Source organism: Felis catus, chromosome D1 (assembly GCF_018350175.1).
Source record: "Felis catus isolate Fca126 chromosome D1, F.catus_Fca126_mat1.0, whole genome shotgun sequence".
Lineage (NCBI taxonomy): Eukaryota > Metazoa > Chordata > Mammalia > Carnivora > Felidae > Felis > Felis catus.
Genome location: NC_058377.1, coordinates 71,146,170 through 71,163,842, shown reverse-complemented (window position 1 = coordinate 71,163,842; position 17,673 = coordinate 71,146,170). Strand labels below are relative to the sequence as shown.

The 17,673-nt window shown below is 41.4% G+C and overlaps 1 protein-coding gene across 7 annotated transcripts in view; it reads left to right on the top strand.

The window, feature by feature from the left end:
* Positions 1 to 17,673, top strand: part of CYP2R1 (cytochrome P450 family 2 subfamily R member 1) — a 168,053-nt gene that overhangs the window by 34,894 nt on the left and 115,486 nt on the right. The window lies entirely within an intron of this gene.

The following is a 17,673-nucleotide window of genomic DNA, read 5'->3' as shown; positions in this document are numbered from 1 at the left end:
TGTTTTCCAGAGTGGCTGCACCAGTTTGCATTCCCACCAACAGTGCAAGAGGGTTCCCGTTTCTCCACATCCTCTCCAGCATCTATAGTCTCCTGATTTGTTCATTTTGGCCACTCTGACTGGCGTGAGGTGATATCTGAGTATGGTTTTGATTTGTATTTCCCTGATGAGGAGTGATGTTGAGCATCTTTTCATGTGCCTGTTGGCCATCCGGATTAGACAGATTTAATTAACATTGAGAACCTAGACTTAGGACAAGATTTTGGTTCAAATCCCAGCTGTGACACTGTGATTTTAGAAAAAAATCGCTTAATTTTTAATTAATTTTTTTTCAACGTTTATTTATTTTTGGGACAGAGAGAGACAGAGCATGAACGGGGGAGGGGCAGAGAGAGAGGGAGACACAGAATCGGAAACAGGCTCCAGGCTCTGAGCCATCAGCCCAGAGCCTGACGCGGGGCTCGAACTCACGGACCGCGAGATCGTGACCTGGCTGAAGTCGGACGCTTAACCGACTGCGCCACCCAGGCGCACCTAATTTTTAATTAATTTTAATTACGATTTAGAAAAGTTGCCTTCACTTCTCCACATTAGATTTCATCATCAAGTGAAGATACAGTGTCTCATATGGAATAATAATAATAATAGCTAATAATCATTAGGTACTATATTAAATGGAAGGTAAGTAGGAAAACAAAATAGTGTCTCATCCATTAAAGAAATATTGCTGATCATGTAACTGCCACAGTTTTTAAATTTAATAGGGAGTAAATTGAGTGTTACATCTGCAGAAAGAAAGACAAACTCTGATGATTCTAGTAAAATATATTTTTAAAATTTTTATTTTTCAAAAAAAGGTTTTTGAGTTTATTGATTGATTTTGATAGAGAGTATGTGTGAACAGTAGAGGGGCAGAGAGAGGGGGAGAGAGAAAATCCCAAACAGACTCCTCACTGTCAACACAGAACCTGACATGGGACTTGATCCCACGAACCATGAGATCATGACCTGAGCCAAAATCAAGAGTCAGACACTTAACTGACTAAGCCACCTCGGTCCCCCAGTTCTAGTAAAATATCTTTTCAGAATCATATCAAAGGAAAGGTAACAAAACTTGGATATCCTTGTTTCAAAAATCAACAATACCATTTTATTAAACATCTATGTGGAGTTGAAGAAGTTATCTCTTGACTGGCAGATTGTATTTTCCAGCAGTGCCTGCAATATTATTTCCCATCCCACCTGCTTTAAAGAAAAAACAAAAACAAACAAACAAAAAAACACCTTGCTATATTCCCATTAGGAGATGGAGTTTATTTCCCTTCCTCTTAAACTGGATAGACCTTTATGACTAGCTCAATGAATACAGGTCAGCAGGTGGCACAGAAAGAGACTTCTGACGCCATGTTGTAAAAGGCAGTCCAGTTTTCTCCTAGGTCTGACTCTTAGGATTTCTGCCTTTGGAATTTCTCATTGCATGAGAAAACCAAGGCCACTCGGAGAGACCCATGCAGAGGGAAACCCAGGGTTCCCAGCCTTCAACCCCAGCTATGCTCCCAACTGACAGCCACCAAAAACCAGTTGATTAAGCCAACTTAGAAACGTGTCCTCTTGCTCTCAGTCAAGGCACCCCAGCAGATGCCAAGCCCTACCCAAACTGTACCTTTCTAAGCTAACAGAATAGTTGTTTTGTTTTAATTCACTACGTTTTGGAGTGGTTTTTTATGAACCAAAAGATTTTCAGAAGAGTACATTACTGAATTCTTTAGAACTTTAGTATTGATATAAATGTTTACTATTGATATAAATCAATACTACATGTCAGCATTTATTTAATGACCATGTGAGTTATTAGGATGGAGAAACCAGGCATCCAATTCAACTAAAAAATGTTATTCAAAGCAGTGCTAGGATTCCTGCTCGGATTTGTATATTTATAGAATCTGTATATTGTAAGAATGCTTTTCCTCCCTCTCTTTTTATTAGATATTGAATAAATGAATGAAAGAATGAATACTGAAGATAGCCTAGTGTATGATTCTATTTGGGGTAAAGATTAGGAGTAATGAAGAGATTAGTGAATTACTCACAAAACTGTGATAGTAGATGAGTTGTTTGAGATTTAAGCCAATCACAAGATGTAGCATATCTAGCACCCAGATCTTGGGTTTTTTTGTCAGTTTATCAGTTTCTGGTCTTCCTTCAATCCTCATCATTAAGGCTACTTTCTCTAGGAATCTTTTGAACCCTGAAGATGGTCAAATCTGCTTGCTATATGTCCTATAGCTCCATGCAGCTTCCTTCTGTAATGCTCATCACACCTGGCCTAAGGTGCTTTCAACATGAGGCCATGTCTTTCTGGGTTGCTTCTCCACCACCAGCACACAGTATTGTAGCCACTACACTGGGGCTATTCATTGGTTTTAATTACAAGAAATTGCTCTAGGACACATTGTGTTTGTGTTTATCATTGGTTTTAGCATTTTACTTTTTTTGGCCATGAGTTTCTTTCATTTAGCATTATTAGATGGTTAGAGATTTTATAAATTCCCTATCTACTCCTCCAGAGTAAGTACAACCAGTGGGAGAATGGGGCTTACTCACAAATATAAAATTATATTATCTGATTAAGTAATAGAATAAAAAAATGACAACTAACCTGATTCTCTTAAGTGTCTCTGTGGACACGTGCTTGGAGAACACATGTGTTTATTATCCCTTATTTTATCTTACCCCACCTCCCTTCTCTCTTTGCCTAATTCCTATCTGTTTTTTATATCTCAGCAGGGCTATCACTTCAGACAATTTGCACTTAGGCTGTGTAAATGCAAACTTCATTCTCAGTGTCAAGTACAGTGGTATCTAACACATGATAGGAGATAAGTAAATGTTGTTGAATTAATGAATGACCGAATGAACAAAGGAATATTGGAAAGATCTGATGTAGGATCTTATTCAGGGGAAAGATCAGGAAAACAGGAGGGAATCAATCCCAAAACTATTTTATGTTTTTTGACATTTAAGCTGGTCAAAAGAGGCAGCACACCTAGCACTCAGAAATTGGTTTCTAAATACCATTCTCCAATAAAATGAAGGAGGAATCCTTGGAGAAATGACTGATTCTAGGACTGGGACAGGGCAAATACGGATGAGTCTGGAGCATCATGTAGTGTCAGAGAGTAAGGAAGTACTCATGTGGCCATAAGTGTGGGCTGAACTAAGTGACTCTCATATAACAGAAAGAGTATGGAAAGGGAAAGAAGAAACTTCACAGATAATACCTTAACCAAGCACTTATGATTAATATCACAAGGAATACATATTTTGTTATCTTGGCCTCTCTGACACGATCAATGAAAAGGGTACCACTTCAGGGAGATTCTTCCTCCAAGACCCCTAACCTCTATCTAATTGTGAGAGAACAGCTAACTTAGATTGGGGGGCAGTGTAAGAAATACCTGGCCAGTGTATTTGAAAGTATCCAGGTCATGAGAACAAGGAAATACAGAGAAGCTGTTAAAAAATCAGAAGAGACCAAGGAGAACTAGTAACGAAATGCAGTGTAGTGTCCTGAACCAGGAAAGATATTAGTGGAGAAAACTGGTAAAATCTGAATAATTTTATACTTTAATTTTATTGCAATAATGTTAAATTTCTTAATTTTGGCAAATGGACTGTGGTTGTAAAATTGATAACGCCAGGAGAAAACAGGATAGGGTATATGGAAACTGTTGGTACAACTTTGCAAATTTTCTGTATATCTAAATTTATTTCAAAATTTAGTTAAAAAAAAAAAGATTCCAACAAAGCTTGGCTGCAATGTCCATTTAGAAGGAGTATGGGCGGTGGGGAGGAAGGAGGCTGGTCTGATTTGAAGTCTGTGAAATCTTTCTCCTCCAGCAGTGCATATATAATGCTACCCTTATCTGCATAGTGTTTTAAATTGTATAGAAGGATTTCACACCCTTAGACTCACTTGTCCCTCTCCATCTAGAGAAAGGATAGTCCAGGAAGATGCTTAAGTTCATAGGGGACTAAAGTGAGCTTCTCGTCAAGACCTTACGTTAAAATGAGTAATCTCACATTTAATGCTTGGGATTTGGCATCTGTAGAGACCAAAGTGTGGACTCTGAAAGAAACTGATCTGGAAGAAGACTGTGACATCATTAATTAATACACACTAAGGAAAGAATCTGACAAGGGTGGCAAACAAGTCCAGAAAATGGATACGAAAACATTATGAATGTGTCAGCATGTTTGCAGGAGGCACCAGAAGGATATATATATATACACACACACACACACATATATATATATATATGCCTAAGCTGTGTCTCATAAAGCTGGTCAGTGGGATGTTCCTTTGGTAGAGATGATGCTTCAAGCTATTATAGTTCCTTTGCTGGATCTGTTCTGTCTCAACAAGTAATTAAGGCACAAAGAAAGGAAATTGATTACCCATGTAGTCAGTCCTGTGGTAGATAATTTAAAACCGTTATGTTTTTGAATTCTCTCAAAACATTATGAAGTAGACATTACTGCCCCCAGTTACAGATCTGTACAGAAGTTAAGAAACAAGCCTGGTTACATAGTAAGTAGCAGAGCTGGGATTCAAATCCAGGTGTGGCTCATGCTCTGGCCCATTTCATTCCAGCCCCACTTGGTAAGTACACAGGGAGATGCCTCTCAGCCCCACTGTGCTCTTTAGCCATCCAACCTGATGATAGGATGTTGGGAACTCCTGGCAAAAACTGGATGACCGCTCTGGGATTGCATTATGGAGCACTCATTGTTTAAAGGCAGAAACCCCATTTACTTTTTGAAGACAACAAGCTGTGTATTGAATGGACAAGCACTGTTGAGTGGCCTCCCCAATCTCCATTTCCCCTTCTCTTGTTAATTCCCCTGATATTCAACATTAATGCCAACCCTACCCAGCCCAAGCCCTCTTGGCTAAAGCTGACCCCACCCCTGGCCTTGAAGGCAGGACATGTGATTCAAATTAATGTGACTCTGCTGTCTGGCTCCAGAGTTTGGTGGAGGGATGGGCATGCTGGCAAAATTGGGTCAAAGAGCATGAGGATTCATTTGCTGGGAGCCTCTAGGAAATATGCCTCTTAGCTCTTCTGAGAGGATTTTAGAGAAATTCTTTCCTTTCTTCTGTGACAGGAAAGAAGAAACATGTAGCACAGGGTATGGATGTGGAAGCATCGCAGCAGATCACTTTGCCATAGTGAAGGGGAGTCAGCCCTTGGGGAAAGTTGTGTGTGGATCAGACAAGTTGGAATAAACCAAACGTTGTTGTTCCCACATTCCTAATGAGCTAATCAATCTCTTTTATGACTTAATCCAGTTTGTGTTATTTTTTTCCCCTCATTTTTAAATCTTATTTACAACCGAAATCATCTTCACTGACAACTTCCAAATTAAATTTTATGTTCGTTAGCCAGTAAGTAGGGTAACCATATAATTTCCTGTAAAACCATAACTTTTTTCAGAGACTATGAGCTATTAATAATTATAGAGGTGCAACAGGTGTGAACTGGGACCATCGTGGACAAACTGAGATGTGTGGTCCCTCTACCCCTGAGTTATATGCTGCTTGCAGTTCTGTCTGGGAATAAGCCGTGAGACTTTTTGCAGTTGATTCTATATCTCTGGGTACCAGTTTTTCAATATGTGAAATGAAATGCGACATTCCGTGAGCGTACGTGGTTTGTCTCTAGTCTGTAATATTCTGAGCTCAGTGCTGGAGTGGGATTCTCAAGGATGGAATGTTCCTTAGGGCAGAGATAGTAATACTAACAACAATAATAGTAGCCAGTATTACTTAGCTATTGATGCAGAAATGCTGCATATCTAACAGCCACAAAAATCTCAGTGGTTTACATTAACATTTATCGTTCTTGCTGATGACCCTGCAGGTTTGGTTGATCTCAGCTGTGCTTGCTTGGCCAGGCTGAACTGCAGACTTTGCCTTGGGCTCAGAATGCTCCATCTGTGTGCATTCTTGTACACAAGCAGAAAGAGCAATGAACACTTGGCACATGCTCTTTTAACCGTACAGGATGGACGTTCCAAGATGCTAGGATAAACCAAGAACATTTAAAACCTTAGGTCTGACATACGTTACTCACATTCTTTTGGCTATAGTGAGTCGTATTGCTGACCAAGCTGAGTAATACTGGAGCAAGGCCATACACTTTACTCCAAGAAGGAGACACTGAAAAATCACATGGTGAAGGACTTAATTATATAAATCCATTAATAGGGTAGAAGTGAAGACTTGGTTACAATAATCCAACCTAAAATCCACCATGCATTGGACACTGAGTGACCAGGCACTTAAAATACATTGTATCATTAATCTTCACAACACTTTCATGGGACACATGTTAATATTTGCTTGTTGGAGGAGTGTTTCCCTAGCGTGTGCCTGTTGGGCTAAACACAGTGGTTCCTTTGTAAGAGTTCTGATATTTAGTTACCTGGAAAGCAGGCAAAGCAGCTGGATGACTCTGTTAGGCATGAAGAGGTAGCTGGAGTTATTTCTTAAACTCATGTAAGCAAGATGTACATTTGATCCCAGAGCAGCCAGTGAACAGGAGAGCCTTGGTTTAGGTTAGAAGAGAACTTCCAGTATGGACGCTCCCTCTCCTTCTCCAATTCCCTGACCTCATCAACCGTGGGCCTCACCTTTCAGTATTACTTCCTATATGTCAGTATTAAACCTTGTCCCTTCCTGTCCCCCTAGCACAGGCACAAACGCTATGGCAGCTACACAGGCTTAGCACACTGAATGTTTCCACACTGGATTTTGCTATTCTACCATTTTCATAAAACTATTACATGAATATTCAGGAACCACCAATGAACAAAATTAAAACTGTAAAAGACTGTAATATACAAAAATCGTAAGATACTACATTTGATGTCTAAGTGTTCTAATGACAGGATTACAAGCAACAAGGAAAAGTTGAATGGGGGGAAAACTGAGACAAGAGTGACTTCCAGTCAATGTTCAGTTCCCTCCACTTCTTACAGATTCCTAAGACCATTTTGATGTCATAAACTTAGAGCCCTAAACTGAGTCTTTTGCCAAGCAAGTATCTTTTAAAGGAATGAATAAAACCTTTTTCTTCCTATTTAACAAATACTGCCCTCCAACAATTATAAATGTCAAGACACATAATTCTATTTCATTTAATTCTTGCTGAATATTTACTATAAGCCAGTCAAGAAGCTAAATGCAAGTGACAACCTTGGGTCAGGGTTATACACAGTCCAGTGTAGAAATAACACATATATACAGATATAACCTTAATGAGATGTTGACAGTGCTTTATTTGACTTATGAACAAATTTTACGAAACATGGAAGAGAGAGGAATTAATTCTTGTAGAGGCAGGAGCAGAAGGAGTAGGGGTGCCATTCAATCTTAGCCTTGAAAACTAAGAACAGTAAAAAGGACAATTTGGGACGAGTTTCAGAATTTAAAATATCACAGAGAAATAAAAACACAAACCATCTCCCTCAGAGCCCCCATGCCCTGCTTAGCTGCCTCAGGTACTGTCCTGGGATAACGAGGTTTACAAGTTAAAACATCTCTCCCCAAAAGGTATGTTGAAGTTTTAACCCCTACCATCTCAGAATGACTATATTTGGAAATACGGTCTTAGCAGAAGTAATCGGGTTTAACTGAAGTCATTAGTGTGGTGTCCTTACAGAAAGGGGGATTTGGACACAGGCAGACATGCTCAGGGAAGACGGTGGGAAGGGGCTCAGGGAGAACCCATGGGAACAAGGAGGATTGATGAGTGACGCATCTGTAACACAAAGAAGGAACAGCGAGGAAGCCGACAAACCAGAAATTAGAGGCAGGGGAGGGTTCCCCTACGGCTTTCAGAGGGGGCATGGCACTGCTGACACACTGATTTTGGGGTCTAGTCCCCAGAGCTGGGAGACGACAAGCTGCTGTTGTTTTAAGATGCCCAGTTTGTGGTACTTTCTTAGGGCAGCCCTAGGAAACGAACACAGGGAGTTAAGAAGTTGCTGTCAGTTAGGGTTCTGGACTGCCCACCCCTATCTCAAACACACTGGCTTTCGTTTTATGCTTCTGCTCCGGGTTCTGTGTGAGAAGTGGGGTTCTTTCATAGGGTAGACACGAAAACCACAGTTCTACAGCTTGGGAGTGTGTCAGTTGGACGTTTTCCATTGCAAATCCCCAAAGCCTCAGTCACGTGCCTTGAGTAACCGAGAGGATTTAGGACCTGTATGATTCTAAAAGTCTGGAGGGGGTGTGAGATTCGGTGCAGTTTGACAGAGACGTTGATCAAGGCTCTCGACTCTGCTTCTGTGCAGTGTCCTGTGAAGTTTTCACGTAAGGGTTTCCTCCTTGGGCTGGCTCCTCCTTTTAAGGTTGCAAAACGGTGCCATAGTTTGGCTCTACTCCACAGCACGGTAGGCAGAGGAGGGAGAACAGCTCTGCCCAGGTGTCCCGGGCATGGTTTTGAGGTTCTCACTGATTCCTTGAGCCTGCACTGATGACTTAGGCCTGTGTTTTGGCCCAACTGTGACGGGAGGGAAGGATTTGCCCTGATTGGCTTAGCCCACTGTTTCCATGAACCTTGCTACCTAACAAAGCACCCAAAAATGTCGTGGCTCAAAACCAGAACAGCATATGCGTTTGTGATTCTGTGGGCCAGGAACTTGGGCAGGACTGAGGTGGGATGGCTCACTATCTTCCACGTGGAGTTGGTTCACTATCTTCCATGTGGTGGGTCCAGTTACACAGTTAGAGTCACTTGGCAAGTCAGCTCGGGGTTGGCTGGCCTGGAGGGTGTCTGTCACAGACGTGCTGCTTGTCTGGGCCACCTGGGTTCTCCTGTCTTGGGTGTGTTTCCCCAGCAAGCCAGCTTGGGCTTACTCATTCTGTCTTTCTCTCTCTCTCTCTCTCTCTCTCTCTCTCTCTCTCTCTCTCTCTCACACACACACACACACATACACACACACACACACACACACACACACACACACACCACACACAGCATTCCATGAGGGTGAGAACAGAAACTGTAAGGACTCTTGACTTGGAAACTTGAGACCTGTGTGATGTAATTTCTGTCACATTATATTGGACAAAGCAAGTCCTCACCTTGTGATGGAACATCTGTAAGAATTTGTGATGTTTAAAATCTATCACACCACCCTTCCAGCTGGAGGACGGGGACCCAAGTCACCCAACCATATAGCCCCTGAACAGAGTGGACATTAGGGAGAAAACTGGCTAGCAGCTGGAGAGGAGTCCAAAAGGTAGATGGAAATGAGGTTGTGGGGGCTTATGTATGCCTTGCTAGGGGGACTTTATTTTCAAGGCCTGTGGTTCTCATTCTTTCTTCTGTGACAAAATAATGAATGATTCTGATGCATTCCAATTAGTAAACATGAGTCACCATGGTTGGTTTTCTCAACCTGCAGAGTGGGCAGGGGCCTGCACGAAACCTTCCTTCCTCTTGGGGAGTGGGCCTGCCTTGGTTGTAACTCACAGTTCCAGGCAATGGGGAGCCACTGATGTCTTGTTCCCAACTGAAGGGCAGATTTTCTGCTCTGAAATTCAGTCTTAAGGTGCTTTTTTAACAGCTCTGAGCTATACTCACACCCTCCTTCACTTCCCCCAGTGTGCACATATGCTACTCGTGAGGGATTTTCTTATATCTAAGAGCACACTATTCCCAGAAGTAACATTTCTTACTGCTGGCCTAGTCCGTGGAACCCAGTCCACTCCTCGGTGCTCACACACCATTCTCATTCATTGCCATGGAACTTTTTTTCTTTTTTCTTTCTTTCTTTTTTTTCTTTTTGGACCTTAACCAGGACAGCCCAGTCCACCCAGTGTTTGTACATCAACCAGGAGACTTGCTACCATCTAGTTCTCTTTCCTCTGAGAAGTCTTCTATAAGCGTCCTGCAACAATCATCATACTGATCATCCTACTGATACAATCTCCAATGACTGGAAATAAGCATGAATATACTGACAAGGGAAGGGTAATGTATCTGTGGCATCTGAGCTGCAAATCAGTGAGTGTCCTCCTATGTGAATATATTTATCTCTGCTGCTAGGCTGTACACAAGTTGTAAAGGAAATATGGGATTTACCTTGTTTATGGTGAAAATAAATCTCCATTGAATAAGTGAATTAAGGATGGATAAATAAACAAGATAACCCTGTGCTCATCCCTCTAAATGGATTGGTTGAGTAACATGAAAAAGTTCCTTGTTGGATGACTCAAGAGTCCTGGATCCCAGGAAGGCACCAGTGAGAGTTGACATCAGGCACCTTAAACTTGGATCCTCCCATACACTGGGGGAAGATATCTGAGCCCAGAGGAAGCGTTTGAAAGAGTTGAGAACTTTTCTCTTAAACTGAGTAGGAATAGCATTACGAGGAATATTTGGGGGACTAGGACAGAGCCAGGGAGAAGATCAGGGAGAGGGGATGGAAGAACTGAACAGGGAAGAGGGAAGCCCTCCATTAGTTCCCCTTGGGCCTCCAAATTGAATCCTGTCGCAGACTATGAGTCTGGAGTTCTCTCTTATCCAGCAAGGGAGCGGATGCAGAATTGAATACGAGAGAAGTTAATGTCCAGGAGGAGACAAGAGCCCTGAACAGGAGTTTCAGCTCCATGTTTATTGAGTACACAAGATATTACTCACGTGGTGAGCATGTAGAAAATAAGATCTTACACATGTGAATGTGAAGAAAACAATCACACAGTAATTATTAACTTGTGTGTGTAAGAAGCAAAGGATCTGGGGGGCAAGTGGAGTTTGTGATCGAAGTATAATTGTACATTGGCGTCAAATGGAAAGTAATTTCCTGCAGGTGATACAACAAGTTACTCGTGATCCCATTACAAAATCTCGCTAGCTAACCTTGGGTGCTTTATCCCATGGTGGTGACTTTCTGCCCTAAGCTTTTTTCTAACCCATTTATGTAAGTAGTACCTATTTCCCCACGAAATCCCATCCTGGTGCCTGCAACATTTTGTGCAGGGTTCTTGGCTGTGCCTCCCTGACCAGGAGTAGGTAGTTTACAAGGAAGACTTGAAGCCTTAAGTGTCTGTCCCTTAATTCTGTGGCTCCTGCAACCACTGTTCCATATGAGCAGCTCACTTCTTCTCCTGCATTCCATTGGAGACAGCCCTTGCTCACCTCCATTTGGCTAAAGGACCTGGGCTTTGGAAGAAACAGGCTATTTAAGTGAATTATTTAAGTAAAACCAGGAGCAAGGGGCACTGTGCCATTGTCTGGCAGTCTAATCCCAGGACAGCTCCAGAACTGGGATTATTTAATCTGCAGAATCCATTAGCCTTTCAATATGGGGATTGGAGGACAACAGTAAATATTACAGAAAGTGGTTAAGGGGTGTGGCCTAACTACAGTTTCAAGAGCAGCCCTTGGGCAGGGAGGACGCATCTGGGAGACAAGTAATGGAAGATGAGGAAGGAGGTACAGTGCAAGGTAGATCTGGGTGGCCCTCATACCTGCCCATCATGGACTTCTCACTTTCAATGCCCATTGGAATCTTCTGGGAATTTATGAAATGCTCATATCTGGTTTTAACCACGTCCTCCAGGTTCTGATTAAATTGGTCTAGCTTGTGGCCTGGACATCAGAGTTAGGATGCTCCAGATGAGGAGGCTGAAGGGAATGGAGAGATTTTATCATTTCATAGTGGAGAGCGGGAGGGACCCCTACAGAGCACAGCTTCTCAGGTGAAGCACAGCCCAAGAGGGAAAGATACCTACATACCTACATGGACTAGTGACAAAGAAAGGGCCATACATTTTATCTCTTGAGTTCCCAGGACAATTAATAGTCCCATTTACCACTCTTCTTTCCCTTACCAGTCATATGGCCTTGGTCAAGTGTTTTTTCCTCACCTGTAAGATGGGTATCATCACCTAACCTATGTATTTCCTATTATTGCCATAAAAATCAGGGTTGATGAGGATGCTGTGCAAACAGTCTAGGATGGGAGAGAAGAAACAGCAGAGCTGTGTCTCCACTCCATGGCTTCCATTAAGCTTAGAATGAACTTCAAACTCTACTCAGACCCACAGACCCCACATGGTGGGGCTCTTGCCTACACCTCCAGGTTCAACACTTGCCATTCCCATCTGTGTTCACAAGTTCTAGACACGCCGGCTTGTCTCTGCTCTGGAATACCGAGTTCTTCCTTCTTTCTGCAATTTCTGTCTCCTCCACCTGGATTGCAAGAGCCCTACATATTCCAGTGTGACCTCATCTTTTCTTGTGGTTTTTATTATCGCAATGCACTCAACTAGCAGCAGGGTAGGCAGTGACTGCTCAGTATGGAATTAGAAGTATGGATTGTGACTGAAAAGGAAGGAGTTTATAGAAAAGATGTTGAGTGGGGAAAACTTGATTTTTGTGTTGGAGGAGAGACTTGAGTATTTTTACTTCAGAGGGAGGGAGCCAGCAGGAGGGAAACTTGTCATGTGGGCAAAGTCTGGTAATCAAGGGATCAAATTCCCCCAGCACTTTGCACTTTCTCCATGCAAAATCCCTTTGAAGAGATAAAACATGTGATTGATTCTTAAGGAATCTGGTTCTCACTTAGCTTCCTTTTTTTCCTATCACTTTATGGATTTCTATACTGTATCACAAATACTTCCTTATGCATCTGTGTGTGAACGGTGAGCTCAGTGAGCAGAGGGGGATAGGTCTTCCTCATTGGATCCTAGTGCTGAATACAAAAAATGGTAAGTGACATGGGTGCCCTGGAGCAGCAGGAATCCACTCAATGAATGGAAGAAGGAGCAATGGAAAAGAGGGAACAAGGCGGGAACATGGAGTGTGTGGATGCTGAAAGAAACTTCATGAGAGCTTCATGATTGGGAGGGAAGGAGCAGGAGCAAACACTATTTTTCTCTGCTCCCTCATAGTCCTTGTCTACATTCTAGCATATTTTACAGAGCTACAATCAAACATCTGCATAATTGGACATTTAGTTTTACCAAACAGTATTTTGAACAACACCTTACACTGGCTCATATTCTTCATAATTATTGTGAGAACTGCACAACATTTTATCCAGTTAATGTACCGCAATTTACGTCACTGTCTTCACTGTCCCTGTTGTTGGACATTCAGGTTGTTTTCAATTTCTGCTATTACAGAGAATGCTACAGGGAGGAGCAGCATACAGAGGGATTGCCCTTCTCCTGAATTAGCTCCTCATCTAAATTACAGTGAGTGAAATTACTGGGTCAAAGGGCAGGAACCTTCTATGGTTTCAGTACCTACTACTGTGTTCCTGTTTTTTATCCACAGTCATAAAGTCTCATCCATTTCACTGTAAACAATGGTGCTAGTGCTATTATTATACCTTTCTTGACAAGTTAAGGATATAAAAACATACCTCATTATTTAATTTGAATTTGGTTACAAGATGAACATTTACCCCTATTTGCTTTCCATCTATATTTTGCATTATGTCATTTGCTATCAAGGGAGCATTTATTGATACTTCTACATTAGAGTAAACTTCTTATATATTAAACATAATGATCCATTTCTGTAACATTTGAATGAAATGCTTTTCGTGCTGTTTACTTTTTCACTGTGATTAGTTGGTTCTTGTACAGAAATTATCTTTTGATCCTTTTCTAAAAGAAAAGATTCATAAATTAAAAAATTTTTAATGTTCATTTATTATTGAGAGACAGAGAGAGACAGAGTATGAGCAGGGGAGGGGCAGAGAGGGAGAGACACAGAATCCAAAACGGGCTCCAGACTCTGAGCTGTCAGTACAGAGCCCAACGTGGGGCTCAAACTTGTGAACCACAAGATCATGACCTGAACCGAAGTCGGAGGCTTAACCGATTGAGCCACCTAGGGGCCCCTATGATTTACAAGTTTAAATGCTGCCATCACCACCACCACCACCTACAACAACAACAGCAACAACAAAAAGCTTATATGGGGCACCTGAGTGGCTCAGTTGGTTAAGCATCCAACTCCTGTGTTTTTTTTCATGTTTAAAAAAATTTTTTTAAACATTTTATTTATGTATGTATGTATGTATTCATTCATTCATTCATTCATCTATTTATTTACATCCAAGTTAGTTAGATATAGTGCAATAATGATTTCAGGAGTAGATTCCAGTGATTCATCCCCTATGTATAATACCCAGTGCTCATCCCAACAAGTGTCCTCCTTAATGCCCATCACCCATTTAGCCTATTCCCCCCTCCCACAAGCCCTCCAGCAACCCTGAGTTCTCTGTATTTAAGTCTCTTATGTTTTGTCCCCCTCCTTGTTTTTATATTATTTTTCTTCCCTTTCCTTATATTCATCTGTTTTGTATCTTAAAATCCTCATATGAGTGAACTCATATGACATTTGCCTTTCTCTGGCTGACTAATTTGACTTAACATAAAACCCTCCAGTTCCATCCACATAGTTACAAATGGCAAGATTTCATTGTTTTTGATTGCTGAATAATACTCCATTGTGTGTGTGTGTACACACACACACACACACACACACACACACACATCTTCTTTATCCATTCATCCATCGATGGGCATTTGGGCTCTTTCCATACTTTGGCTGTTGTCGATAGCTGAGTGTCCAACTCGTGATCTTAGCTCAGGTCATGATCTCACGGTTCATGGCTTCAAGCCCTGCATTGGGCTCTGAGCTGGCAGAGTGTAACCTGCTTGAGATTCTATCTCTGCCTCTCCCCCGCCTCAAAATAAATAAACTTAAAAAAAATTTTTTTTCAATGTGCAAAAACTCTCAATCCTATTTTGTGCAATTTTTGGACAGTTCTTCCACTAATTTATAATTTTTAAACATATATTTTGAATATAACTTAATGTTTGCCCAAACGGATAATCCAGTGGCTGTTTACAGTCAATATGTAAGAGTTAGGGAACAAACTTGCTAAAACGAGCAGACAGGCCCTTGTCTTGAAGCTGTGTTGTTTTTACTGACAATGCATATTATTAGGTATAATAATTATGGCTATAGGGTTATGGGTTAATAATTAGATTATAACCATTATGATGGTGGTGAGCATGATACAGATCATGAATAGAGAAAGTTTATGCTCAGTTGGCTAAGATTGCCTTGTGATTTTCATGTGTCTTAGGCATTTTTGCTTTTATTTTATAACTGTGTATAATAAAGGCAAATACAACCCAGGCTGGATTCATTACTACATGTTCATTTTCATTCTTAAAGTTTTTTTTTTTACTTATTTGAAAATGAAAACATTTTTGTGGGCCAGTAAGCTATGCCTGCTGTGTCTAATGGATATCAACCCTGTCCCACAGTCACCTCTTAGCACAAATTAGCTCTCTTTAGCTAAATTATTGGGTCTACTCTGTGCCTTTGCATTCAGTTCCTCAAATACACATTTTTACCTTATCATAGCCATAGTATTTTAAATAATCATTACTTTTAAATATGTTCTAACAGCTGTTAAAGCTGATCTGTACCCCAAAGCTCTTCTTTTTAGGTCTCTGGACCACTTATTTTCTAAGTAAACTTTAGAACTCCTCTGTTTATCCCAAGAGAAAAATCCTCCTGAAGTTGCATTGTATTTGTAAGTTATCTCAAAGAGATAGGACATTTGTATAAAGACACAACAATGTGATGTTCCATTCCAGATTTAGGATAGCATGACCATGCTACAAAGAGGATTCATCAGCAGTGGTGACAGAGGCAGGAAAGAGGGGAAGAAAAGCCTGTAGTCTTCCGGGGTGAGCTCTGAACTAGGGGTGCTCAGTGAGGCTGGGACACAAGCTCCCATGAGTTAACATACTCCTAGCCCTGTAGGTCAAGTGCTAGTTTATTCTTTGCATTAGGGGAAAGGGGGTGCCCTCGGGCAAAGATTGAAAACCATCATTTAGCCGAACGTACCTTCTCCTAGGCGGATATTCTGAAGTGGCTGTAGCTTGGTAGCCCTTACTACCAGTCTTACATATAAGTTTAACAAAAAAATTTGAGGGAGAAATTCTTATCTTTATTATCAAGCCCAGCCTGCAGCTCCCCCCCACCCCAAGCCTAGCCCACCCAAGGCAGACAGCTAGTAGGGGTCTGTATGTGAGACAAGAAGAGGTACCAGTTCTACTCAAAATGTGTGCACTAACTGGACTGCAGACGGAACCTAGACAATCTGGATGGAGGGTGGGTCCTGTGGGGTCATGCCCCCAGCTGCCACTCCTGCCAGGACCACAGGAGCTTGTACCATCTGAGAGATGGGAGCCACGGGGACGCCCTCAGTGGCAAAACTGAACCAGGTGGCTCTGGGGCCAGCAGCTACAGTTTAGTGTTACCTTCCTTAATGCTGCTATTCAGCAGCTCAATGACTGGGGCTCTGCAGATGATGAGCAGTTTCGGTCCCAATGGGCCAGGGGAGGCTGCTCTGTCAGCCCTGGGAGAGGGTTTCTACCTCCCAGATGTACTCCCCATCAGGCTGCTCGGCAACAGGATGTTTTGCAACCTCTGGCTGGTCTGCAGCATTTCCAGAACCACTGCTGGCCTCACTGTCACCTGCTTCCCAGGGCAGCACACCAGCAACTAAAACACATATAACATAAAATTCACTATTTAAATCATTTTAAGTGTACAGTTTAGCGATATTAAGTACATTCATGTTGTTGCACAACCATCACTGCTATCCATCTCTAGAACTCTTTTCATCTTGCAAAACTGAAACTTTGTATCCATCAAACAGTAACTCCCTATGAACTCCTCTTCCCAGCCCCTCACCATTCTAACTTTTCTTTCTCGCTTTCTTTCCTTTCCTTTCTTTCCTTTGCTTTCTTTTCTTTTCCTTCCTTCCTTCCTTCCTTCCTTCCTTCCTTCCTTCCTTCCTTCCTTTCTCTCTTTCTTTTATGTTCTTTTCTTTCTGTTATTTCCCCTTTTCTCTCATGCCCCATGCTTTGAAAACTACCATTCTACTCTACTACTACTAATTCAGCTTTTTTTTCTGCTCAAGATTCCATATATAAGTGAGACCATGCAATACTTGTCTTTCTGAGTCTTGATCATTTCACTCAGCTTTATAATGTCCAGATTCATCCATATTTTTGCAAATGGCAAGGTTTCCTTTTTTTTAAAGGCTAAGTAATATTTTATTGTATATATGACCATATTTTCTTTATTCATCCATTGACAGACATTTAGGTTGTTTCCATATCTTGCCTATTGTGAATAATTTTGCAGTGAATGAACATGAGAGTGCAAATACCTCTTTAAGGTAGCAATTTTATGTCCTTGGATATATATTCTAAGTGGGATTGCTGGATCATATGGTTGTTCTCTTTTTAATTTTTTCAAGGAATATCCATACTGCTTTTCATAATGGCTGTATCAGTTAACATTCAGCAGTATATAGATAGGGGTTCCCTTTTTTCCACATCCTTACCAAAACTTCTCTTTTCACTTTTTTATATTAACCATCCTAACAGGTGTGAGGCAGTATCACTTTGTGGTTTTCATTTGGTTTCCTGCTGATTAGTGACTCTGAACATCTTTTCACACACCTTTTGGCCGTTTGTCTTCTTTGGAAACATGTCTGTTCAATCCTGCCCATTTGTATTTTTCAAGTGTTTTTTTTTTAAGTTTATTT